Here is a 26,588-nt window from a genome sequence, read left to right as displayed (position 1 = left end):
AGCATAGCTGACAGTTTTTAAAAGTCCGGGCTTTCTTTTCAAGGAATATATAATTTTTTCCATTTATCACCACGCGCCGTGTAAATCATGCATTAAATTCCCCGAATTTAGGGGTGTGTGTCGGGTCCACTCGCTGACCTCTAGACTCGCTTTGAAAATCCCCACAACATTAAGTTTGATACGAGAGGAAAGCCCTTGATCATATCTATCGAATGGTGCTAAACTTATGTAGATTGATCAAGTATTTGGGGTCGAATTGGCCAGTTGTAACTTGTGATTTGTTCTGTGCACAAAAATTCCATAGGGAGGCTTGTTGAGTTAGCTTCGGAGCAAAGCCGCCTACATGTCATTTTCGCTATCAAGAAGTATGCAAGCCGCCCAAAAACTTTGAAATTCGGATGCAGGGACATGCAAGGATGACTCAGGTACAAACCGCGTCTCTCTAGCATTTTTAGTTCCAGAATTATTCAAGATCATATCTATCGAATGGTGCTAAACTTATGTAGATTGATCAAGTATTTGTGGTCGAATTGGCCAGTTGTAACTTGTGATTTGTTCTGTGCACAAAAATCCCATAGGGAGGCTTGTTGAGTTAGCTTCGGAGCAAAGCCGCCTACATGTCATTTTCGCTATCAAGAAGTATGCAAGCCGCCCAAAAACTTTGAAATTCGGATGCAGGGACATGCAAGGATGACTCAGGTACAAACCGCGTCTCTCTAGCATTTTTAGTTCCAGAATTATTCAAGAGCATAGCTGACAGTTTTTAAAAGTCCGGGCTTTCTTTTCAAGGAATATATATTTTTTTCCATTTATCACCACGCGCCGTGTAAATCATGCATTAAATTCCCCGAATTTAGGGGTGTGTGTCGGGTCCACTCGCTGACCTCTAGCCTCGCTTTGAAAATCCCCACAGCATTAAGTTTAATACGAGAGGAAAGCCCTTGATCATATCTATCGAATGGTGCTAAACTTATTTAGATTGATCAAGTATTTCGGGTCGAATTGGCCAGTTGTAACTTGTGAGTTTTTCTGTGCACAAAAATCCCTAGGGAGGCTTGTTGAGTTAGCTTCGGAGCAAAGCCGCCTACATGTCATTTTCGCTATCAAGAAGTATGCAAGCCGCCCAAAAACTTTGAAATTCTGATGCAGGGACATGCAAGGATGACTCAGGTACAAACCGCGTCTCTCTAGCATTTTTAGTTCCAGAATTATTCAAGAGCATAGCTGACAGTTTTTAAAAGTCCGGGCTTTCTTTTCAAGGAATATATATTTTTTTCCATTTATCACCACGCGCCGTGTAAATCATGCATTAAATTCCCCGAATTTAGGGGTGTGTGTCGGGTCCACTCGCTGACCTCTAGACTCGCTTTGAAAATCCCCACAACATTAAGTTTGATACGAGAGGAAAGCCCTTGATCATATCTATCGAATGGTGCTAAACTTATGTAGATTGATCAAGTATTTGGGGTCGAATTGGCCAGTTGTAACTTGTGATTTGTTCTGTGCACAAAAATCCCATAGGGAGGCTTGTTGAGTTAGCTTCGGAGCAAAGCCGCCTAGATGTCATTTTCGCTATCAAGAAGTATGCAAGCCGCCCAAAAACTTTGAAATTCGGATGCAGGGACATGCAAGGATGACTCAGGTACAAACCGCGTCTCTCTAGCATTTTTAGTTCCAGAATTATTCAAGAGCATAGCTGACAGTTTTTAAAAGTCCGGGCTTTCTTTTCAAGGAATATATATTTTTTTCCATTTATCACCACGCGCCGTGTAAATCATGCATTAAATTCCCCAAATTTAGGGGTGTGTGTCGGGTCCACTCGCTGACCTCTAGACTCGCTTTGAAAATCCCCACAACATTAAGTTTGATACGAGAGGAAAGCCCTTGATCATATCTATCGAATGGTGCTAAACTTATGTAGATTGATCAAGTATTTGGGGTCGAATTGGCCAGTTGTAACTTGTGATTTGTTCTGTGCACAAAAATCCCATAGGGAGGCTTGTTGAGTTAGCTTCGGAGCAAAGCCGCCTAGATGTCATTTTCGCTATCAAGAAGTATGCAAGCCGCCCAAAAACTTTGAAATTCTGATGCAGGGACATGCAAGGATGACTCAGGTACAAACCGCGTCTCTCTAGCATTTTTAGTTCCAGAATTATTCAAGAGCATAGCTGACAGTTTTTAAAAGTCCGGGCTTTCTTTTCAAGGAATATATATTTTTTTCCATTTATCACCACGCGCCGTGTAAATCATGCATTAAATTCCCCAAATTTAGGGGTGTGTGTCGGGTCCACTCGCTGACCTCTAGCCTCGCTTTGAAAATCCCCACAGCATTAAGTTTAATACGAGAGGAAAGCCCTTGATCATATCTATCGAATGGTGCTAAACTTATTTAGATTGATCAAGTATTTCGGGTCGAATTGGCCAGTTGTAACTTGTGAGTTTTTCTGTGCACAAAAATCCCATAGGGAGGCTTGTTGAGTTAGCTTCGGAGCAAAGCCGCCTACATGTCATTTTCGCTATCAAGAAGTATGCAAGCCGCCCAAAAACTTTGAAATTCGGATGCAGGGACATGCAAGGATGACTCAGGTACAAACCGCGTCTCTCTAGCATTTTTAGTTTCAGAATTATTCAAGAGCATAGCTGACAGTTTTTAAAAGTCCGGGCTTTCTTTTCAAGGAATATATAATTTTTTCCATTTATCACCACGCGCCGTGTAAATCATGCATTAAATTCCCCGAATTTAGGGGTGTGTGTCGGGTCCACTCGCTGACCTCTAGACTCGCTTTGAAAATCCCCACAACATTAAGTTTGATACGAGAGGAAAGCCCTTGATCATATCTATCGAATGGTGCTAAACTTATGTAGATTGATCAAGTATTTGGGGTCGAATTGGCCAGTTGTAACTTGTGATTTGTTCTGTGCACAAAAATTCCATAGGGAGGCTTGTTGAGTTAGCTTCGGAGCAAAGCCGCCTACATGTCATTTTCGCTATCAAGAAGTATGCAAGCCGCCCAAAAACTTTGAAATTCGGATGCAGGGACATGCAAGGATGACTCAGGTACAAACCGCGTCTCTCTAGCATTTTTAGTTCCAGAATTATTCAAGATCATATCTATCGAATGGTGCTAAACTTATGTAGATTGATCAAGTATTTGTGGTCGAATTGGCCAGTTGTAACTTGTGATTTGTTCTGTGCACAAAAATCCCATAGGGAGGCTTGTTGAGTTAGCTTCGGAGCAAAGCCGCCTACATGTCATTTTCGCTATCAAGAAGTATGCAAGCCGCCCAAAAACTTTGAAATTCGGATGCAGGGACATGCAAGGATGACTCAGGTACAAACCGCGTCTCTCTAGCATTTTTAGTTCCAGAATTATTCAAGAGCATAGCTGACAGTTTTTAAAAGTCCGGGCTTTCTTTTCAAGGAATATATATTTTTTTCCATTTATCACCACGCGCCGTGTAAATCATGCATTAAATTCCCCGAATTTAGGGGTGTGTGTCGGGTCCACTCGCTGACCTCTAGCCTCGCTTTGAAAATCCCCACAGCATTAAGTTTAATACGAGAGGAAAGCCCTTGATCATATCTATCGAATGGTGCTAAACTTATTTAGATTGATCAAGTATTTCGGGTCGAATTGGCCAGTTGTAACTTGTGAGTTTTTCTGTGCACAAAAATCCCTAGGGAGGCTTGTTGAGTTAGCTTCGGAGCAAAGCCGCCTACATGTCATTTTCGCTATCAAGAAGTATGGAAGCCGCCCAAAAACTTTGAAACTCGGATGCAGGGACATGGAAGGATGACTCAGGTACAAACCGCGTCTCTCTAGCATTTTTAGTTCCAGAATTATTCAAGAGCATAGCTGACAGTTTTTAAAAGTCCGGGCTTTCTTTTCAAGGAATATATTTTTTTTTCCATTTATCACCACGCGCCGTGTAAATCATGCATTAAATTCCCCGAATTTAGGGGTATGTGTCGGGTCCACTCGCTGACCTCTAGACTCGCTTTGAAAATCCCCACAACATTAAGTTTGATACGAGAGGAACGCCCTTGATCATATCTATCGAATGGTGCTAAACTTATTTAGATTGATCAAGTATTTCGGGTCGAATTGGCCAGTTGTAACTTGTGATTTGTTCTGTGCACAAAAATCCCGTAGGGAGGCTTGTTGAGTTAGCTTCGGAGCAAACCCGCCTACATGTCATTTTCGCTATCAAGAAGTATGCAAGCCGCCCAAAAACTTTGAAATTCGGATGCAGGGACATGCAAGGATGACTAAGGTACAAACCGCGTCTCTCTAGCATTTTTAGTTCCAGAATTATTCAAGAGCATAGCTGACAGTTTTTAAAAGTCCGGGCTTTCTTTTCAAGGAATATATATTTTTTTCCATTTATCACCACGCGCCGTGTAAATCATGCATTAAATTCCCCAAATTTAGGGGTGTGTGTCGGGTCTACTCGCTGACCTCTAGCCTCGCTTTGAAAATCCCCACAGCATTAAGTTTAATACGAGAGGAAAGCCCTTGATCATATCTATCGAATGGTGCTAAACTTATTTAGATTGATCAAGTATTTCGGGTCGAATTGGCCAGTTGTAACTTGTGAGTTTTTCTGTGCACAAAAATCCCTAGGGAGGCTTGTTGAGTTAGCTTCGGAGCAAAGCCGCCTACATGTCATTTTGGCTATCAAGAAGTATGGAAGCCGCCCAAAAACTTTGAAATTCGGATGCAGGGACATGCAAGGATGACTCAGGTACAAACCGCGTCTCTCTAGCATTTTTAGTTCCAGAATTATTCAAGAGCATAGCTGACAGTTTTTAAAAGTCCGGGCTTTCTTTTCAAGGAATATATAATTTTTTCCATTTATCACCACGCGCCGTGTAAATCATGCATTAAATTCCCCGAATTTAGGGGTGTGTGTCGGGTCCACTCGCTGACCTCTAGACTCGCTTTGAAAATCCCCACAACATTAAGTTTGATACGAGAGGAAAGCCCTTGATCATATCTATCGAATGGTGCTAAACTTATGTAGATTGATTAAGTATTTGGGGTCGAATTGGCCAGTTGTAATTTGTGATTTGTTCTGTGCACAAAAATCCCATAGGGAGGCTTGTTGAGTTAGCTTCGGAGCAAAGCCGCCTACATGTCATTTTCGCTATCAAGAAGTATGCAAGCCGCCCAAAAACTTTGAAATTCGGATGCAGGGACATGCAAGGATGACTCAGGTACAAACCGCGTCTCTCTAGCATTTTTAGTTCCAGAATTATTCAAGAGCATAGCTGACAGTTTTTAAAAGTCCGGGCTTTCTTTTCAAGGAATATATAATTTTTTCCATTTATCACCACGCGCCGTGTAAATCATGCATTAAATTCCCCGAATTTAGGGGTGTGTGTCGGGTCCACTCGCTGACCTCTAGACTCGCTTTGAAAATCCCCACAACATTAAGTTTGATACGAGAGGAAAGCCCTTGATCATATCTATCGAATGGTGCTAAACTTATGTAGATTGATCAAGTATTTGGGGTCGAATTGGCCAGTTGTAACTTGTGATTTGTTCTGTGCACAAAAATTCCATAGGGAGGCTTGTTGAGTTAGCTTCGGAGCAAAGCCGCCTACATGTCATTTTCGCTATCAAGAAGTATGCAAGCCGCCCAAAAACTTTGAAATTCGGATGCAGGGACATGCAAGGATGACTCAGGTACAAACCGCGTCTCTCTAGCATTTTTAGTTCCAGAATTATTCAAGATCATATCTATCGAATGGTGCTAAACTTATGTAGATTGATCAAGTATTTGTGGTCGAATCGGCCAGTTGTAACTTGTGATTTGTTCTGTGCACAAAAATCCCATAGGGAGGCTTGTTGAGTTAGCTTCGGAGCAAAGCCGCCTACATGTCATTTTCGCTATCAAGAAGTATGCAAGCCGCCCAAAAACTTTGAAATTCGGATGCAGGGACATGCAAGGATGACTCAGGTACAAACCGCGTCTCTCTAGCATTTTTAGTTCCAGAATTATTCAAGAGCATAGCTGACAGTTTTTAAAAGTCCGGGCTTTCTTTTCAAGGAATATATATTTTTTTTCCATTTATCACCACGCGCCGTGTAAATCATGCATTAAATTCCCCGAATTTAGGGGTGTGTGTCGGGTCCACTCGCTGACCTCTAGCCTCGCTTTGAAAATCCCCACAGCATTAAGTTTAATACGAGAGGAAAGCCCTTGATCATATCTATCGAATGGTGCTAAACTTATTTAGATTGATCAAGTATTTCGGGTCGAATTGGCCAGTTGTAACTTGTGAGTTTTTCTGTGCACAAAAATCCCTAGGGAGGCTTGTTGAGTTAGCTTCGGAGCAAAGCCGCCTACATGTCATTTTCGCTATCAAGAAGTATGGAAGCCGCCCAAAAACTTTGAAACTCGGATGCAGGGACATGGAAGGATGACTCAGGTACAAACCGCGTCTCTCTAGCATTTTTAGTTCCAGAATTATTCAAGAGCATAGCTGACAGTTTTTAAAAGTCCGGGCTTTCTTTTCAAGGAATATATTTTTTTTTCCATTTATCACCACGCGCCGTGTAAATCATGCATTAAATTCCCCGAATTTAGGGGTATGTGTCGGGTCCACTCGCTGACCTCTAGACTCGCTTTGAAAATCCCCACAACATTAAGTTTGATACGAGAGGAACGCCCTTGATCATATCTATCGAATGGTGCTAAACTTATTTAGATTGATCAAGTATTTCGGGTCGAATTGGCCAGTTGTAACTTGTGATTTGTTCTGTGCACAAAAATCCCGTAGGGAGGCTTGTTGAGTTAGCTTCGGAGCAAACCCGCCTACATGTCATTTTCGCTATCAAGAAGTATGCAAGCCGCCCAAAAACTTTGAAATTCGGATGCAGGGACATGCAAGGATGACTAAGGTACAAACCGCGTCTCTCTAGCATTTTTAGTTCCAGAATTATTCAAGAGCATAGCTGACAGTTTTTAAAAGTCCGGGCTTTCTTTTCAAGGAATATATATTTTTTTCCATTTATCACCACGCGCCGTGTAAATCATGCATTAAATTCCCCAAATTTAGGGGTGTGTGTCGGGTCTACTCGCTGACCTCTAGCCTCGCTTTGAAAATCCCCACAGCATTAAGTTTAATACGAGAGGAAAGCCCTTGATCATATCTATCGAATGGTGCTAAACTTATTTAGATTGATCAAGTATTTCGGGTCGAATTGGCCAGTTGTAACTTGTGAGTTTTTCTGTGCACAAAAATCCCTAGGGAGGCTTGTTGAGTTAGCTTCGGAGCAAAGCCGCCTACATGTCATTTTGGCTATCAAGAAGTATGGAAGCCGCCCAAAAACTTTGAAATTCGGATGCAGGGACATGCAAGGATGACTCAGGTACAAACCGCGTCTCTCTAGCATTTTTAGTTCCAGAATTATTCAAGAGCATAGCTGACAGTTTTTAAAAGTCCGGGCTTTCTTTTCAAGGAATATATAATTTTTTCCATTTATCACCACGCGCCGTGTAAATCATGCATTAAATTCCCCGAATTTAGGGGTGTGTGTCGGGTCCACTCGCTGACCTCTAGACTCGCTTTGAAAATCCCCACAACATTAAGTTTGATACGAGAGGAAAGCCCTTGATCATATCTATCGAATGGTGCTAAACTTATGTAGATTGATTAAGTATTTGGGGTCGAATTGGCCAGTTGTAATTTGTGATTTGTTCTGTGCACAAAAATCCCATAGGGAGGCTTGTTGAGTTAGCTTCGGAGCAAAGCCGCCTACATGTCATTTTCGCTATCAAGAAGTATGCAAGCCGCCCAAAAACTTTGAAATTCGGATGCAGGGACATGCAAGGATGACTCAGGTACAAACCGCGTCTCTCTAGCATTTTTAGTTCCAGAATTATTCAAGAGCATAGCTGACAGTTTTTAAAAGTCCGGGCTTTCTTTTCAAGGAATATATTTTTTTTCCATTTATCACCACGCGCCGTGTAAATCATGCATTAAATTCCCCGAATTTAGGGGTATGTGTCGGGTCCACTCGCTGACCTCTAGACTCGCTTTGAAAATCCCCACAACATTAAGTTTGATACGAGAGGAACGCCCTTGATCATATCTATCGAATGGTGCTAAACTTATTTAGATTGATCAAGTATTTCGGGTCGAATTGGCCAGTTGTAACTTGTGATTTGTTCTGTGCACAAAAATCCCGTAGGGAGGCTTGTTGAGTTAGCTTCGGAGCAAACCCGCCTACATGTCATTTTCGCTATCAAGAAGTATGCAAGCCGCCCAAAAACTTTGAAATTCGGATGCAGGGACATGCAAGGATGACTAAGGTACAAACCGCGTCTCTCTAGCATTTTTAGTTCCAGAATTATTCAAGAGCATAGCTGACAGTTTTTAAAAGTCCGGGCTTTCTTTTCAAGGAATATATATTTTTTTCCATTTATCACCACGCGCCGTGTAAATCATGCATTAAATTCCCCAAATTTAGGGGTGTGTGTCGGGTCTACTCGCTGACCTCTAGCCTCGCTTTGAAAATCCCCACAGCATTAAGTTTAATACGAGAGGAAAGCCCTTGATCATATCTATCGAATGGTGCTAAACTTATTTAGATTGATCAAGTATTTCGGGTCGAATTGGCCAGTTGTAACTTGTGAGTTTTTCTGTGCACAAAAATCCCTAGGGAGGCTTGTTGAGTTAGCTTCGGAGCAAAGCCGCCTACATGTCATTTTGGCTATCAAGAAGTATGGAAGCGCCCAAAAACTTTGAAATTCGGATGCAGGGACATGCAAGGATGACTCAGGTACAAACCGCGTCTCTCTAGCATTTTTAGTTCCAGAATTATTCAAGAGCATAGCTGACAGTTTTTAAAAGTCCGGGCTTTCTTTTCAAGGAATATATAATTTTTTCCATTTATCACCACGCGCCGTGTAAATCATGCATTAAATTCCCCGAATTTAGGGGTGTGTGTCGGGTCCACTCGCTGACCTCTAGACTCGCTTTGAAAATCCCCACAACATTAAGTTTGATACGAGAGGAAAGCCCTTGATCATATCTATCGAATGGTGCTAAACTTATGTAGATTGATTAAGTATTTGGGGTCGAATTGGCCAGTTGTAATTTGTGATTTGTTCTGTGCACAAAAATCCCATAGGGAGGCTTGTTGAGTTAGCTTCGGAGCAAAGCCGCCTACATGTCATTTTCGCTATCAAGAAGTATGCAAGCCGCCCAAAAACTTTGAAATTCGGATGCAGGGACATGCAAGGATGACTCAGGTACAAACCGCGTCTCTCTAGCATTTTTAGTTCCAGAATTATTCAAGAGCATAGCTGACAGTTTTTAAAAGTCCGGGCTTTCTTTTCAAGGAATATATATTTTTTTCCATTTATCACCACGCGCCGTGTAAATCATGCATTAAATTCCCCAAATTTAGGGGTGTGTGTCGGGTCTACTCGCTGACCTCTAGCCTCGCTTTGAAAATCCCCACAGCATTAAGTTTAATACGAGAGGAAAGCCCTTGATCATATCTATCGAATGGTGCTAAACTTATTTAGATTAATCAAGTATTTCGGGTCGAATTGGCCAGTTGTAACTTGTGAGTTTTTCTGTGCACAAAAATCCCTAGGGAGGCTTGTTGAGTTAGCTTCGGAGCAAAGCCGCCTACATGTCATTTTCGCTATCAAGAAGTATGGAAGCCGCCCAAAAACTTTGAAATTCGGATGCAGGGACATGCAAGGATGACTCAGGTACAATCCGCGTCTCTCTAGCATTTTTAGTTCCAGAATTATTCAAGAGCATAGCTGACAGTTTTTAAAAGTCCGGGCTTTCTTTTCAAGGAATATAAAATTTTTTCCATTTATCACCACGCGCCGTGTAAATCATGCATTAAATTCCCCGAATTTAGGGGTGTGTGTCGGGTCCACTCGCTGACCTCTAGACTCGCTTTGAAAATCCCCACAACATTAAGTTTGATACGAGAGGAAAGCCCTTGATCATATCTATCGAGTGGTGCTAAACTTATGTAGATTGATCAAGTATTTGGGGTCGAATTGGCCAGTTGTAACTTGTGATTTGTTCTGTGCACAAAAATCCCATAGGGAGGCTTGTTGAGTTAGCTTCGGAGCAAAGCCGCCTAGATGTCATTTTCGCTATCAAGAAGTATGCAAGCCGCCCAAAAACTTTGAAATTCTGATGCAGGGACATGCAAGGATGACTCAGGTACAAACCGCGTCTCTCTAGCATTTTTAGTTCCAGAATTATTCAAGAGCATAGCTGACAGTTTTTAAAAGTCCGGGCTTTCTTTTCAAGGAATATATATTTTTTTCCATTTATCACCACGCGCCGTGTAAATCATGCATTAAATTCCCCAAATTTAGGGGTGTGTGTCGGGTCCACTCGCTGACCTCTAGACTCGCTTTGAAAATCCCCACAGCATTAAGTTTAATACGAGAGGAACGCCCTTGATCATATCTATCGAATGGTGCTAAACTTATTTAGATTGATCAAGTATTTCGGGTCGAATTGGCCAGTTGTAACTTGTGATTTGTTCTGTGCACAAAAATCCCATAGGGAGGCTTGTTGAGTTAGCTTCGGAGCAAAGCCGCCTACATGTCATTTTCGCTATCAAGAAGTATGCAAGCCGCCCAAAAACTTTGAAATTCGGATGCAGGGACATGCAAGGATGACTCAGGTACAAACCGCGTCTCTCTAGCATTTTTAGTTCCAGAATTATTCAAGAGCATAGCTGACAGTTTTTAAAAGTCCGGGCTTTCTTTTCAAGGAATATATATTTTTTTCCATTTATCACCACGCGCCGTGTAAATCATGCATTAAATTCCCCAAATTTAGGGGTGTGTGTCGGGTCTACTCGCTGACCTCTAGCCTCGCTTTGAAAATCCCCACAGCATTAAGTTTAATACGAGAGGAAAGCCCTTGATCATATCTATCGAATGGTGCTAAACTTATTTTGATTGATTAAGTATTTCGGGTCGAATTGGCCAGTTGTAACTTGTGATTTGTTCTGTGCACAAAAATCCCATAGGGAGGCTTGTTGAGTTAGCTTCGGAGCAAAGCCGCCTACATGTCATTTTCGCTATCAAGAAGTATGCAAGCCGCCCAAAAACTTTGAAATTCGGATGCAGGGACATGCAAGGATGACTAAGGTACAAACCGCGTCTCTCTAGCATTTTTAGTTCCAGAATTATTCAAGAGCATAGCTGACAGTTTTTAAAAGTCCGGGCTTTCTTTTCAAGGAATATATATTTTTTTCCATTTATCACCACGCGCCGTGTAAATCATGCATTAAATTCCCCAAATTTAGGGGTGTGTGTCGGGTCTACTCGCTGACCTCTAGCCTCGCTTTGAAAATCCCCACAGCATTAAGTTTAATACGAGAGGAAAGCCCTTGATCATATCTATCGAATGGTGCTAAACTTATTTAGATTGATCAAGTATTTCGGGTCGAATTGGCCAGTTGTAACTTGTGAGTTTTTCTGTGCACAAAAATCCCTAGGGAGGCTTGTTGAGTTAGCTTCGGAGCAAAGCCGCCTACATGTCATTTTGGCTATCAAGAAGTATGGAAGCCGCCCAAAAACTTTGAAATTCGGATGCAGGGACATGCAAGGATGACTCAGGTACAAACCGCGTCTCTCTAGCATTTTTAGTTCCAGAATTATTCAAGAGCATAGCTGACAGTTTTTAAAAGTCCGGGCTTTCTTTTCAAGGAATATATAATTTTTTCCATTTATCACCACGCGCCGTGTAAATCATGCATTAAATTCCCCGAATTTAGGGGTGTGTGTCGGGTCCACTCGCTGACCTCTAGACTCGCTTTGAAAATCCCCACAACATTAAGTTTGATACGAGAGGAAAGCCCTTGATCATATCTATCGAATGGTGCTAAACTTATGTAGATTGATTAAGTATTTGGGGTCGAATTGGCCAGTTGTAATTTGTGATTTGTTCTGTGCACAAAAATCCCATAGGGAGGCTTGTTGAGTTAGCTTCGGAGCAAAGCCGCCTACATGTCATTTTCGCTATCAAGAAGTATGCAAGCCGCCCAAAAACTTTGAAATTCGGATGCAGGGACATGCAAGGATGACTCAGGTACAAACCGCGTCTCTCTAGCATTTTTAGTTCCAGAATTATTCAAGAGCATAGCTGACAGTTTTTAAAAGTCCGGGCTTTCTTTTCAAGGAATATATATTTTTTTCCATTTATCACCACGCGCCGTGTAAATCATGCATTAAATTCCCCAAATTTAGGGGTGTGTGTCGGGTCTACTCGCTGACCTCTAGCCTCGCTTTGAAAATCCCCACAGCATTAAGTTTAATACGAGAGGAAAGCCCTTGATCATATCTATCGAATGGTGCTAAACTTATTTAGATTAATCAAGTATTTCGGGTCGAATTGGCCAGTTGTAACTTGTGAGTTTTTCTGTGCACAAAAATCCCTAGGGAGGCTTGTTGAGTTAGCTTCGGAGCAAAGCCGCCTACATGTCATTTTCGCTATCAAGAAGTATGGAAGCCGCCCAAAAACTTTGAAATTCGGATGCAGGGACATGCAAGGATGACTCAGGTACAATCCGCGTCTCTCTAGCATTTTTAGTTCCAGAATTATTCAAGAGCATAGCTGACAGTTTTTAAAAGTCCGGGCTTTCTTTTCAAGGAATATAAAATTTTTTCCATTTATCACCACGCGCCGTGTAAATCATGCATTAAATTCCCCGAATTTAGGGGTGTGTGTCGGGTCCACTCGCTGACCTCTAGACTCGCTTTGAAAATCCCCACAACATTAAGTTTGATACGAGAGGAAAGCCCTTGATCATATCTATCGAGTGGTGCTAAACTTATGTAGATTGATCAAGTATTTGGGGTCGAATTGGCCAGTTGTAACTTGTGATTTGTTCTGTGCACAAAAATCCCATAGGGAGGCTTGTTGAGTTAGCTTCGGAGCAAAGCCGCCTAGATGTCATTTTCGCTATCAAGAAGTATGCAAGCCGCCCAAAAACTTTGAAATTCTGATGCAGGGACATGCAAGGATGACTCAGGTACAAACCGCGTCTCTCTAGCATTTTTAGTTCCAGAATTATTCAAGAGCATAGCTGACAGTTTTTAAAAGTCCGGGCTTTCTTTTCAAGGAATATATATTTTTTTCCATTTATCACCACGCGCCGTGTAAATCATGCATTAAATTCCCCAAATTTAGGGGTGTGTGTCGGGTCCACTCGCTGACCTCTAGACTCGCTTTGAAAATCCCCACAGCATTAAGTTTAATACGAGAGGAACGCCCTTGATCATATCTATCGAATGGTGCTAAACTTATTTAGATTGATCAAGTATTTCGGGTCGAATTGGCCAGTTGTAACTTGTGATTTGTTCTGTGCACAAAAATCCCATAGGGAGGCTTGTTGAGTTAGCTTCGGAGCAAAGCCGCCTACATGTCATTTTCGCTATCAAGAAGTATGCAAGCCGCCCAAAAACTTTGAAATTCGGATGCAGGGACATGCAAGGATGACTCAGGTACAAACCGCGTCTCTCTAGCATTTTTAGTTCCAGAATTATTCAAGAGCATAGCTGACAGTTTTTAAAAGTCCGGGCTTTCTTTTCAAGGAATATATATTTTTTTCCATTTATCACCACGCGCCGTGTAAATCATGCATTAAATTCCCCAAATTTAGGGGTGTGTGTCGGGTCTACTCGCTGACCTCTAGCCTCGCTTTGAAAATCCCCACAGCATTAAGTTTAATACGAGAGGAAAGCCCTTGATCATATCTATCGAATGGTGCTAAACTTATTTTGATTGATTAAGTATTTCGGGTCGAATTGGCCAGTTGTAACTTGTGATTTGTTCTGTGCACAAAAATCCCATAGGGAGGCTTGTTGAGTTAGCTTCGGAGCAAAGCCGCCTACATGTCATTTTCGCTATCAAGAAGTATGCAAGCCGCCCAAAAACTTTGAAATTCGGATGCAGGGACATGCAAGGATGACTAAGGTACAAACCGCGTCTCTCTAGCATTTTTAGTTCCAGAATTATTCAAGAGCATAGCTGACAGTTTTTAAAAGTCCGGGCTTTCTTTTCAAGGAATATATATTTTTTTCCATTTATCACCACGCGCCGTGTAAATCATGCATTAAATTCCCCAAATTTAGGGGTGTGTGTCGGGTCTACTCGCTGACCTCTAGCCTCGCTTTGAAAATCCCCACAGCATTAAGTTTAATACGAGAGGAAAGCCCTTGATCATATCTATCGAATGGTGCTAAACTTATTTAGATTGATCAAGTATTTCGGGTCGAATTGGCCAGTTGTAACTTGTGAGTTTTTCTGTGCACAAAAATCCCTAGGGAGGCTTGTTGAGTTAGCTTCGGAGCAAAGCCGCCTACATGTCATTTTCGCTATCAAGAAGTATGGAAGCCGCCCAAAAACTTTGAAATTCGGATGCAGGGACATGCAAGGATGACTCAGGTACAAACCGCGTCTCTCTAGCATTTTTAGTTCCAGAATTATTCAAGAGCATAGCTGACAGTTTTTAAAAGTCCGGGCTTTCTTTTCAAGGAATATATAATTTTTTCCATTTATCACCACGCGCCGTGTAAATCATGCATTAAATTCCCCGAATTTAGGGGTGTGTGTCGGGTCCACTCGCTGACCTCTAGACTCGCTTTGAAAATCCCCACAACATTAAGTTTGATACGAGAGGAAAGCCCTTGATCATATCTATCGAGTGGTGCTAAACTTATGTAGATTGATCAAGTATTTGGGGTCGAATTGGCCAGTTGTAACTTGTGATCTTTTCTATGCACAAAAATCCCATAGGGAGGCTTGTTGAGTTAGCTTCGGAGCAAAGCCGCCTAGATGTCATTTTCGCTATCAAGAAGTATGCAAGCCGCCCAAAAACTTTGAAATTCTGATGCAGGGACATGCAAGGATGACTCAGGTACAAACCGCGTCTCTCTAGCATTTTTAGTTCCAGAATTATTCAAGAGCATAGCTGACAGTTTTTAAAAGTCCGGGCTTTCTTTTCAAGGAATATATATTTTTTTCCATTTATCACCACGCGCCGTGTAAATCATGCATTAAATTCCCCAAATTTAGGGGTGTGTGTCGGGTCTACTCGCTGACCTCTAGCCTCGCTTTGAAAATCCCCACAGCATTAAGTTTAATACGAGAGGAAAGCCCTTGATCATATCTATCGAATGGTGCTAAACTTATTTAGATTGATCAAGTATTTCGGGTCGAATTGGCCAGTTGTAACTTGTGATTTGTTCTGTGCACAAAAATCCCATAGGGAGGCTTGTTGAGTTAGCTTCGGAGCAAAGCCGCCTACATGTCATTTTCGCTATCAAGAAGTATGCAAGCCGCCCAAAAACTTTGAAATTCGGATGCAGGGACATGCAAGGATGACTAAGGTACAAACCGCGTCTCTCTAGCATTTTTAGTTCCAGAATTATTCAAGAGCATAGCTGACAGTTTTTAAAAGTCCGGGCTTTCTTTTCAAGGAATATATATTTTTTTCCATTTATCACCACGCGCCGTGTAAATCATGCATTAAATTCCCCAAATTTAGGGGTGTGTGTCGGGTCTACTCGCTGACCTCTAGCCTCGCTTTGAAAATCCCCACAGCATTAAGTTTAATACGAGAGGAAAGCCCTTGATCATATCTATCGAATGGTGCTAAACTTATTTAGATTGATCAAGTATTTCGGGTCGAATTGGCCAGTTGTAACTTGTGAGTTTTTCTGTGCACAAAAATCCCTAGGGAGGCTTGTTGAGTTAGCTTCGGAGCAAAGCCGCCTACATGTCATTTTCGCTATCAAGAAGTATGGAAGCCGCCCAAAAACTTTGAAATTCGGATGCAGGGACATGCAAGGATGACTCAGGTACAAACCGCGTCTCTCTAGCATTTTTAGTTCCAGAATTATTCAAGAGCATAGCTGACAGTTTTTAAAAGTCCGGGCTTTCTTTTCAAGGAATATATAATTTTTTCCATTTATCACCACGCGCCGTGTAAATCATGCATTAAATTCCCCGAATTTAGGGGTGTGTGTCGGGTCCACTCGCTGACCTCTAGACTCGCTTTGAAAATCCCCACAACATTAAGTTTGATACGAGAGGAAAGCCCTTGATCATATCTATCGAATGGTGCTAAACTTATGTAGATTGATTAAGTATTTGGGGTCGAATTGGCCAGTTGTAACTTGTGATTTGTTCTGTGCACAAAAATCCCATAGGGAGGCTTGTTGAGTTAGCTTCGGAGCAAAGCCGCCTACATGTCATTTTCGCTATCAAGAAGTATGCAAGCCGCCCAAAAACTTTGAAATTCGGATGCAGGGACATGCAAGGATGACTCAGGTACAAACCGCGTCTCTCTAGCATTTTTAGTTCCAGAATTATTCAAGAGCATAGCTGACAGTTTTTAAAAGTCCGGGCTTTCTTTTCAAGGAATATATATTTTTTTCCATTTATCACCACGCGCCGTGTAAATCATGCATTAAATTCCCCGAATTTAGGGGTGTGTGTCGGGTCCACTCGCTGACCTCTAGACTCGCTGTAAAAATCCCCACAGCATTAAGTTTAATACGAGAGGAAAGCCCTTGATCATATCTATCGAATGGTGCTAAACTTATTTAGATTGATCAAGTATTTCGGGTCGAATTGGCCAGTTGTAACTTGTGAGTTTTTCTGTGCACAAAAATCCCTAGGGAGGCTTGTTGAGTTAGCTTCGGAGCAAAGCCGCCTACATGTCATTTTCGCTATCAAGAAGTATGGAAGCCGCCCAAAAACTTTGAAATTCGGATGCAGGGACATGCAAGGATGACTCAGGTACAAACCGCGTCTCTCTAGCATTTTTAGTTCCAGAATTATTCAAGAGCATAGCTGACAGTTTTTAAAAGTCCGGGCTTTCTTTTCAAGGAATATATAATTTTTTCCATTTATCACCACGCGCCGTGTAAATCATGCATTAAATTCCCCGAATTTAGGGGTGTGTGTCGGGTCCACTCGCTGACCTCTAGACTCGCTTTGAAAATCCCCACAACATTAAGTTTGATACGAGAGGAAAGCCCTTGATCATATCTATCGAGTGGTGCTAAACTTATGTAGATTGATCAAGTATTTGGGGTCGAATTGGCCAGTTGTAACTTGTGATCTTTTCTGTGCACAAAAATCCCATAGGGAGGCTTGTTGAGTTAGCTTCGGAGCAAAGCCGCCTACATGTCATTTTCGCTATCAAGAAGTATGCAAGCCGCCCAAAAACTTTGAAATTCTGATGCAGGGACATGCAAGGATGACTCAGGTACAAACCGCGTCTCTCTAGCATTTTTAGTTCCAGAATTATTCAAGAGCATAGCTGACAGTTTTTAAAAGTCCGGGCTTTCTTTTCAAGGAATATATATTTTTTTCCATTTATCACCACGCGCCGTGTAAATCATGCATTAAATTCCCCAAATTTAGGGGTGTGTGTCGGGTCCACTCGCTGACCTCTAGCCTCGCTTTGAAAATCCCCACAGCATTAAGTTTAATACGAGAGGAACGCCCTTGATCATATCTATCGAATGGTGCTAAACTTATTTAGATTGATCAAGTATTTCGGGTCGAATTGGCCAGTTGTAACTTGTGATTTGTTCTGTGCACAAAAATCCCATAGGGAGGCTTGTTGAGTTAGCTTCGGAGCAAAGCCGCCTACATGTCATTTTCGCTATCAAGAAGTATGCAAGCCGCCCAAAAACTTTGAAATTCGGATGCAGGGACATGCAAGGATGACTCAGGTACAAACCGCGTCTCTCTAGCATTTTTAGTTCCAGAATTATTCAAGAGCATAGCTGACAGTTTTTAAAAGTCCGGGCTTTCTTTTCAAGGAATATATATTTTTTTCCATTTATCACCACGCGCCGTGTAAATCATGCATTAAATTCCCCAAATTTAGGGGTGTGTGTCGGGTCTACTCGCTGACCTCTAGCCTCGCTTTGAAAATCCCCACAGCATTAAGTTTAATACGAGAGGAAAGCCCTTGATCATATCTATCGAGTGGTGCTAAACTTATGTAGATTGATCAAGTATTTGGGGTCGAATTGGCCAGTTGTAACTTGTGATCTTTTCTGTGCACAAAAATCCCATAGGGAGGCTTGTTGAGTTAGCTTCGGAGCAAAGCCGCCTAGATGTCATTTTCGCTATCAAGAAGTATGCAAGCCGCCCAAAAACTTTGAAATTCTGATGCAGGGACATGCAAGGATGACTCAGGTACAAACCGCGTCTCTCTAGCATTTTTAGTTCCAGAATTATTCAAGAGCATAGCTGACAGTTTTTAAAAGTCCGGGCTTTCTTTTCAAGGAATATATATTTTTTTCCATTTATCACCACGCGCCGTGTAAATCATGCATTAAATTCCCCAAATTTAGGGGTGTGTGTCGGGTCCACTCGCTGACCTCTAGCCTCGCTTTGAAAATCCCCACAGCATTAAGTTTAATACGAGAGGAACGCCCTTGATCATATCTATCGAATGGTGCTAAACTTATTTAGATTGATCAAGTATTTCGGGTCGAATTGGCCAGTTGTAACTTGTGATTTGTTCTGTGCACAAAAATCCCATAGGGAGGCTTGTTGAGTTAGCTTCGGAGCAAAGCCGCCTACATGTCATTTTCGCTATCAAGAAGTATGCAAGCCGCCCAAAAACTTTGAAATTCGGATGCAGGGACATGCAAGGATGACTCAGGTACAAACCGCGTCTCTCTAGCATTTTTAGTTCCAGAATTATTCAAGAGCATAGCTGACAGTTTTTAAAAGTCCGGGCTTTCTTTTCAAGGAATATATATTTTTTTCCATTTATCACCACGCGCCGTGTAAATCATGCATTAAATTCCCCAAATTTAGGGGTGTGTGTCGGGTCTACTCGCTGACCTCTAGCCTCGCTTTGAAAATCCCCACAGCATTAAGTTTAATACGAGAGGAAAGCCCTTGATCATATCTATCGAATGGTGCTAAACTTATTTAGATTGATCAAGTATTTCGGGTCGAATTGGCCAGTTGTAACTTGTGAGTTTTTCTGTGCACAAAAATCCCTAGGGAGGCTTGTTGAGTTAGCTTCGGAGCAAAGCCGCCTACATGTCATTTTCGCTATCAAGAAGTATGGAAGCCGCCCAAAAACTTTGAAATTCGGATGCAGGGACATGCAAGGATGACTCAGGTACAAACCGCGTCTCTCTAGCATTTTTAGTTCCAGAATTATTCAAGAGCATAGCTGACAGTTTTTAAAAGTCCGGGCTTTCTTTTCAAGGAATATATAATTTTTTCCATTTATCACCACGCGCCGTGTAAATCATGCATTAAATTCCCCGAATTTAGGGGTGTGTGTCGGGTCCACTCGCTGACCTCTAGACTCGCTTTGAAAATCCCCACAACATTAAGTTTGATACGAGAGGAAAGCCCTTGATCATATCTATCGAATGGTGCTAAACTTATGTAGATTGATTAAGTATTTGGGGTCGAATTGGCCAGTTGTAACTTGTGATTTGTTCTGTGCACAAAAATCCCATAGGGAGGCTTGTTGAGTTAGCTTCGGAGCAAAGCCGCCTACATGTCATTTTCGCTATCAAGAAGTATGCAAGCCGCCCAAAAACTTTGAAATTCGGATGCAGGGACATGCAAGGATGACTCAGGTACAAACCGCGTCTCTCTAGCATTTTTAGTTCCAGAATTATTCAAGAGCATAGCTGACAGTTTTTAAAAGTCCGGGCTTTCTTTTCAAGGAATATATATTTTTTTTCCATTTATCACCACGCGCCGTGTAAATCATGCATTAAATTCCCCGAATTTAGGGGTGTGTGTCGGGTCCACTCGCTGACCTCTAGACTCGCTTTGAAAATCCCCACTACATTAAGTTTGATACGAGAGGAAAGCCCTTGATCATATCTATCGAGTGGTGCTAAACTTATGTAGATTGATCAAGTATTTGGGGTCGAATTGGCCAGTTGTAACTTGTGATTTTTTCTGTGCACAAAAATCCCATAGGGAGGCTTGTTGAGTTAGCTTCGGAGCAAAGCCGCCTAGATGTCATTTTCGCTATCAAGAAGTATGCAAGCCGCCCAAAAACTTTGAAATTCGGATGCAGGGACATGCAAGGATGACTCAGGTACAAACCGCGTCTCTCTAGCATTTTTAGTTCCAGAATTATTCAAGAGCATAGCTGACAGTTTTTAAAAGTCCGGGCTTTCTTTTCAAGGAATATATATTTTTTTCCATTTATCACCACGCGCCGTGTAAATCATGCATTAAATTCCCCAAATTTAGGGGTGTGTGTCGGGTCCACTCGCTGACCTCTAGCCTCGCTTTGAAAATCCCCACAGCATTAAGTTTAATACGAGAGGAAAGCCCTTGATCATATCTATCGAATGGTGCTAAACTTATTTAGATTGATCAAGTATTTCGGGTCGAATTGGCCAGTTGTAACTTGTGAGTTTTTCTGTGCACAAAAATCCCATAGGGAGGCTTGTTGAGTTAGCTTCGGAGCAAAGCCGCCTACATGTCATTTTCGCTATCAAGAAGTATGGAAGCCGCCCAAAAACTTTGAAACTCGGATGCAGGGACATGCAAGGATGACTCAGGTACAAACCGCGTCTCTCTAGCATTTTTAGTTCCAGAATTATTCAAGAGCATAGCTGACAGTTTTTAAAAGTCCGGGCTTTCTTTTCAAGGAATATATAATTTTTTCCATTTATCACCACGCGCCGTGTAAATCATGCATTAAATTCCCCGAATTTAGGGGTGTGTGTCGGGTCCACTCGCTGACCTCTAGACTCGCTTTGAAAATCCCCACAACATTAAGTTTGATACGAGAGGAAAGCCCTTGATCATATCTATCGAATGGTGCTAAACTTATGTAGATTGATCAAGTATTTGGGGTCGAATTGGCCAGTTGTAACTTGTGATTTGTTCTGTGCACAAAAATCTCATAGGGAGGCTTGTTGAGTTAGCTTCGGAGCAAAGCCGCCTACATGTCATTTTCGCTATCAAGAAGTATGCAAGCCGCCCAAAAACATTGAAATTCGGATGCAGGGACATGCAAGGATGACTCAGGTACAAACCGCGTCTCTCTAGCATTTTTAGTTCCAGAATTATTCAAGAGCATAGCTGACAGTTTTTAAAAGTCCGGGCTTTCTTTTCAAGGAATAAATATTTTTTTCCATTTATCACCACGCGCCGTGTAAATCATGCATTAAATTCCCCAAATTTAGGGGTGTGTGTCGGGTCCACTCGCTGATCTCTAGCCTCGCTTTGAAAATCCCCACAGCATTAAGTTTAATACGAGAGGAAAGCCCTTGATCATATCTATCGAATGGTGCTAAACTTATTTAGATTGATCAAGTATTTGGGGTCAAATTGGCCAGTTGTAACTTGTGATTTTTTCTGTGAACAAAAATCCCATAGGGAGGCTTGTTGAGTTAGCTTCGGAGCAAAGCCGCCTACATGTCATTTTCGCTTTCAAGAAGTATGCAAGCCGCCCAAAAACTTTGAAATTCGGATGCAGGGACATGCAAGGATGACTCAGGTACAAACCGCGTCTCTCTAGCATTTTTAGTTCCAGAATTATTCAAGAGCATAGCTGACAGTTTTTAAAAGTCCGGGCTTTCTTTTCAAGGGATATATATTTTTTTCCATTTATCACCACGCGCCGTGTAAATCATGCATTAAATTCCCCGAATTTAGGGGTGTGTGTCGGGTCCACTCGCTGACCTCTAGCCTCGCTTTGAAAATCCCCACAGCATTAAGTTTGATACGAGAGGAAAGCCCTTGATCATATCTATCGAATGGTGCTAAACTTATGTAGATTGATCAAGTATTTGGGGTCGAATTGGCCAGTTGTAACTTGTGATTTGTTCTGTGCACAAAAATCCCATAGGGAGGCTTGTTGAGTTAGCTTCGGAGCAAAGCCGCCTACATGTCATTTTCGCTATCAAGAAGTATGCAAGCCGCCCAAAAACTTTGAAATTCGGATGCAGGGACATGCAAGGATGACTCAGGTACAAACCGCGTTTCTCTAGCATTTTTAGTTCCAGAATTATTCAAGAGCATAGCTGACAGTTTTTAAAAGTCCGGGCTTTCTTTTCAAGGAATATATATTTTTTTCCATTTATCACCACGCGCCGTGTAAATCATGCATTAAATTCCCCAAATTTAGGGGTGTGTGTCGGGTCCACTCGCTGACCTCTAGCCTCGCTTTGAAAATCCCCACAGCATTAAGTTTAATACGAGAGGAAAGCCCTTGATCATATCTATCGAATGGTGCTAAATTTATTTAGATTGATCAAGTATTTCGGGTCGAATTGGCCAGTTGTAACTTGTGATTTGTTCTGTGCACAAAAATCCCATAGGGAGGCTTGTTGAGTTAGCCTCGGAGCAAAGCCGCCTACATGTCATTTTCGCTATCAAGAAGTATGCAAGCCGCCCAAAAACTTTGAAATTCGGATGCAGGGACATGCAAGGATGACTCAGGTACAAACCGCGTCTCTCTAGCATTTTTAGTTCCAGAATTATTCAAGAGCATAGCTGACAGTTTTTAAAAGTCCGGGCTTTCTTTTCAAGGAATATATATTTTTTTCCATTTATCACCACGCGCCGTGTAAATCATGCATTAAATTCCCCGAATTTAGGGGTGTGTGTCGGGTCCACTCGCTGACCTCTAGACTCGCTTTGAAAATCCCCACAACATTAAGTTTGATACGAGAGGAAAGCCCTTGATCATATCTATCGAATGGTGCTAAACTTATGTAGATTGATCAAGTATTTCGGGTCGAATTGGCCAGTTGTAACTTGTGATTTGTTCTGTGCACAAAAATCCCATAGGGAGGCTTGTTGAGTTAGCTTCGGAGCAAAGCCGCCTACATGTCATTTTCGCTATCAAGAAGTATGCAAGCCGCCCAAAAACTTTAAAATTCGGATGCAGGGACATGCAAGGATGACTCAGGTACAAACCGCGTCTCTCTAGCATTTTTAGTTCCAGAATTATTCAAGAGCATAGCTGACAGTTTTTAAAAGTCCGGGCTTTCTTTTCAAGGAATATATATTTTTTTCCATTTATCACCACGCGCCGTGTAAATCATGCATTAAATTCCCCAAATTTAGGGGTGTGTGTCGGGTCCACTCGCTGACCTCTAGCCTCGCTTTGAAAATCCCCACAGCATTAAGTTTAATACGAGAGGAAAGCCCTTGATCATATCTATCGAATGGTGCTAAATTTATTTAGATTGATCAAGTATTTCGGGTCGAATTGGCCAGTTGTAACTTGTGATTTGTTCTGTGCACAAAAATCCCATAGGGAGGCTTGTTGAGTTAGCCTCGGAGCAAAGCCGCCTACATGTCATTTTCGCTATCAAGAAGTATGCAAGCCGCCCAAAAACTTTGAAATTCGGATGCAGGGACATGCAAGGATGACTCAGGTACAAACCGCGTCTCTCTAGCATTTTTAGTTCCAGAATTATTCAAGAGCATAGCTGACAGTTTTTAAAAGTCCGGGCTTTCTTTTCAAGGAATATATATTTTTTTCCATTTATCACCACGCGCCGTGTAAATCATGCATTAAATTCCCCGAATTTAGGGGTGTGTGTCGGGTCCACTCGCTGACCTCTAGACTCGCTTTGAAAATCCCCACAACATTAAGTTTGATACGAGAGGAAAGCCCTTGATCATATCTATCGAATGGTGCTAAACTTATGTAGATTGATCAAGTATTTGGGGTCGAATTGGCCAGTTGTAACTTGTGATTTGTTCTGTGCACAAAAATCCCATAGGGAGGCTTGTTGAGTTAGCTTCGGAGCAAAGCCGCCTAGATGTCATTTTCGCTATTAAGAAGTATGCAAGCCGCCCAAAAACTTTGAAATTCGGATGCAGGGACATGCAAGGATGACTCAGGTACAAACCGCGTCTCTCTAGCATTTTTAGTTCCAGAATTATTCAAGAGCATAGCTGACAGTTTTTAAAAGTCCGGGCTTTCTTTTCAAGGAATATATATTTTTTTCCATTTATCACCACGCGCCGTGTAAATCATGCATTAAATTCCCCGAATTTAGGGGTGTGTGTCGGGTCCACTCGCTGACCTCTAGACTCGCTTTGAAAATCCCCACAACATTAAGTTTGATACGAGAGGAAAGCCCTTGATCGTATCTATCGAATGGTGCTAAACTTATGTAGATTGATCAAGTATTTGGGGTCGAATTGGCCAGTTGTAACTTGTGATTTGTTCTGTGCACAAAAATCCCATAGGGAGGCTTGTTGAGTTAGCTTCGGAGCAAAGCCGCCGACATGTCATTTTCGCTATCAAGAAGTATGCAAGCCGCCCAAAAACTTTGAAATTCGGATGCAGGGACATGCAAGGATGACTCAGGTACAAACCGCGTCTCTCTAGCATTTTTAGTTCCAGAATTATTCAAGAGCATAGCTGACAGTTTTTAAAAGTCCGGGCTTTCTTTTCAAGGGATATATATTTTTTTCCATTTATCACCACGCGCCGTGTAAATCATGCATTAAATTCCCCAAATTTAGGGGTGTGTGTCGGGTCCACTCGCTGACCTCTAGCCTCGCTTTGAAAATCCCCACAGCATTAAGTTTAATACGAGAGGAAAGCCCTTGATCATATCTATCGAATGGTGCTAAACTTATTTAGATTGATCAAGTATTTCGGGTGGAATTGGCCAGTTGTAACTTGTGATTTGTTCTGTGCACAAAAATCCCATAGGGAGGCTTGTTGAGTTAGTTTCGGAGCAAAGCCGCCTAGATGTCATTTTCGCTATCAAGAAGTATGGAAGCCGCCCAAAAACTTTGAAATTCGGATGCAGGGACATGCAAGGATGACTCAGGTACAAACCGCGTTTCTCTAGCATTTTTAGTTCCAGAATTATTCAAGAGCATAGCTGACAGTTTTTAAAAGTCCGGGCTTTCTTTTCAAGGAATATATATTTTTTTCCATTTATCACCACGCGCCGTGTAAATCATGCATTAAATTCCCCAAATTTAGGGGTGTGTGTCGGGTCCACTCGCTGACCTCTAGCCTCGCTTTGAAAATCCCCACAGCATTAAGTTTAATACGAGAGGAAAGCCCTTGATCATATCTATCGAATGGTGCTAAACTTATTTAGATTGATCAAGTATTTGGGGTCGAATTGGCCAGTTGTAACTTGTGATTTGTTCTGTGCACAAAAATCCCATAGGGAGGCTTGTTGAGTTAGCTTCGGAGCAAAGCCGCCTAGATGTCATTTTCGCTATCAAGAAGTATGCAAGCCGCCCAAAAACTTTGAAATTCTGATGCAGGGACATGCAAGGATGACTCAGGTACAAACCGCGTCTCTCTAGCATTTTTAGTTCCAGAATTATTCAAGAGCATAGCTGACAGTTTTTAAAAGTCCGGGCTTTCTTTTCAAGGAATATATATTTTTTTCCATTTATCACCACGCGCCGTGTAAATCATGCATTAAATTCCCCAAATTTAGGGGTGTGTGTCGGGTCCACTCGCTGACCTCTAGCCTCGCTTTGAAAATCCCCACAGCATTAAGTTTAATACGAGAGGAAAGCCCTTGATCATATCTATCGAATGGTGCTAAACTTATTTAGATTGATCAAGTATTTCGGGTCGAATTGGCCAGTTGTAACTTGTGAGTTTTTCTGTGCACAAAAATCCCATAGGGAGGCTTGTTGAGTTAGCTTCGGAGCAAAGCCGCCTACATGTCATTTTCGCTATCAAGAAGTATGGAAGCCGCCCAAAAACTTTGAAATTCGGATGCAGGGACATGCAAGGATGACTCAGGTACAAAACCGCGTCTCTCTAGCATTTTTAGTTCCAGAATTATTCAAGAGCATAGCTGACAGTTTTTAAAAGTCCGGGCTTTCTTTTCAAGGAATATATATTTTTTTTCCATTTATCACCACGCGCCGTGTAAATCATGCATTAAATTCCCCGAATTTAGGGGTATGTGTCGGGTCCACTCGCTGACCTCTAGACTCGCTTTGAAAATCCCCACAACATTAAGTTTGATACGAGAGGAAAGCCCTTGATCATATCTATCGAATGGTGATAAACTTATGTAGATTGATCAAGTATTTGGGGTCGAATTGGCCAGTTGTAACTTGTGAGTTTTTCTGTGCACAAAAATCCCATAGGAGGCTTGTTGAGTTAGCTTCGGAGCAAAGCCGCCTACATGTCATTTTCGCTATCAAGAAGTATGGAAGCCGCCGAAAAACTTTAAAATTCGGATGCAGGGACATGCAAGGATGACTCAGGTACAAACCGCGTCTCTCTAGCATTTTTAGTTCCAGAATTATTCAAGAGCATAGCTGACAGTTTTTAAAAGTCCGGGCTTTCTTTTCAAGGAATATATATTTTTTTTCCATTTATCACCACGCGCCGTGTAAATCATGCATTAAATTCCCCGAATTTAGGGGTATGTGTCGGGTCCACTCGCTGACCTCTAGACTCGCTTTGAAAATCCCCACAACATTAAGTTTGATACGAGAGGAAAGCCCTTGATCATATCTATCGAATGGTGCTAAACTTATGTAGATTGATCAAGTATTTGGGGTCGAATTGGCAAGTTGTAACTTGTGATTTGTTCTGTGC

This window comes from Asterias amurensis, chromosome 12 (assembly GCF_032118995.1).
Source record: "Asterias amurensis chromosome 12, ASM3211899v1".
NCBI lineage: Eukaryota > Metazoa > Echinodermata > Asteroidea > Forcipulatida > Asteriidae > Asterias > Asterias amurensis.
This window is presented reverse-complemented; position numbering follows the sequence as displayed.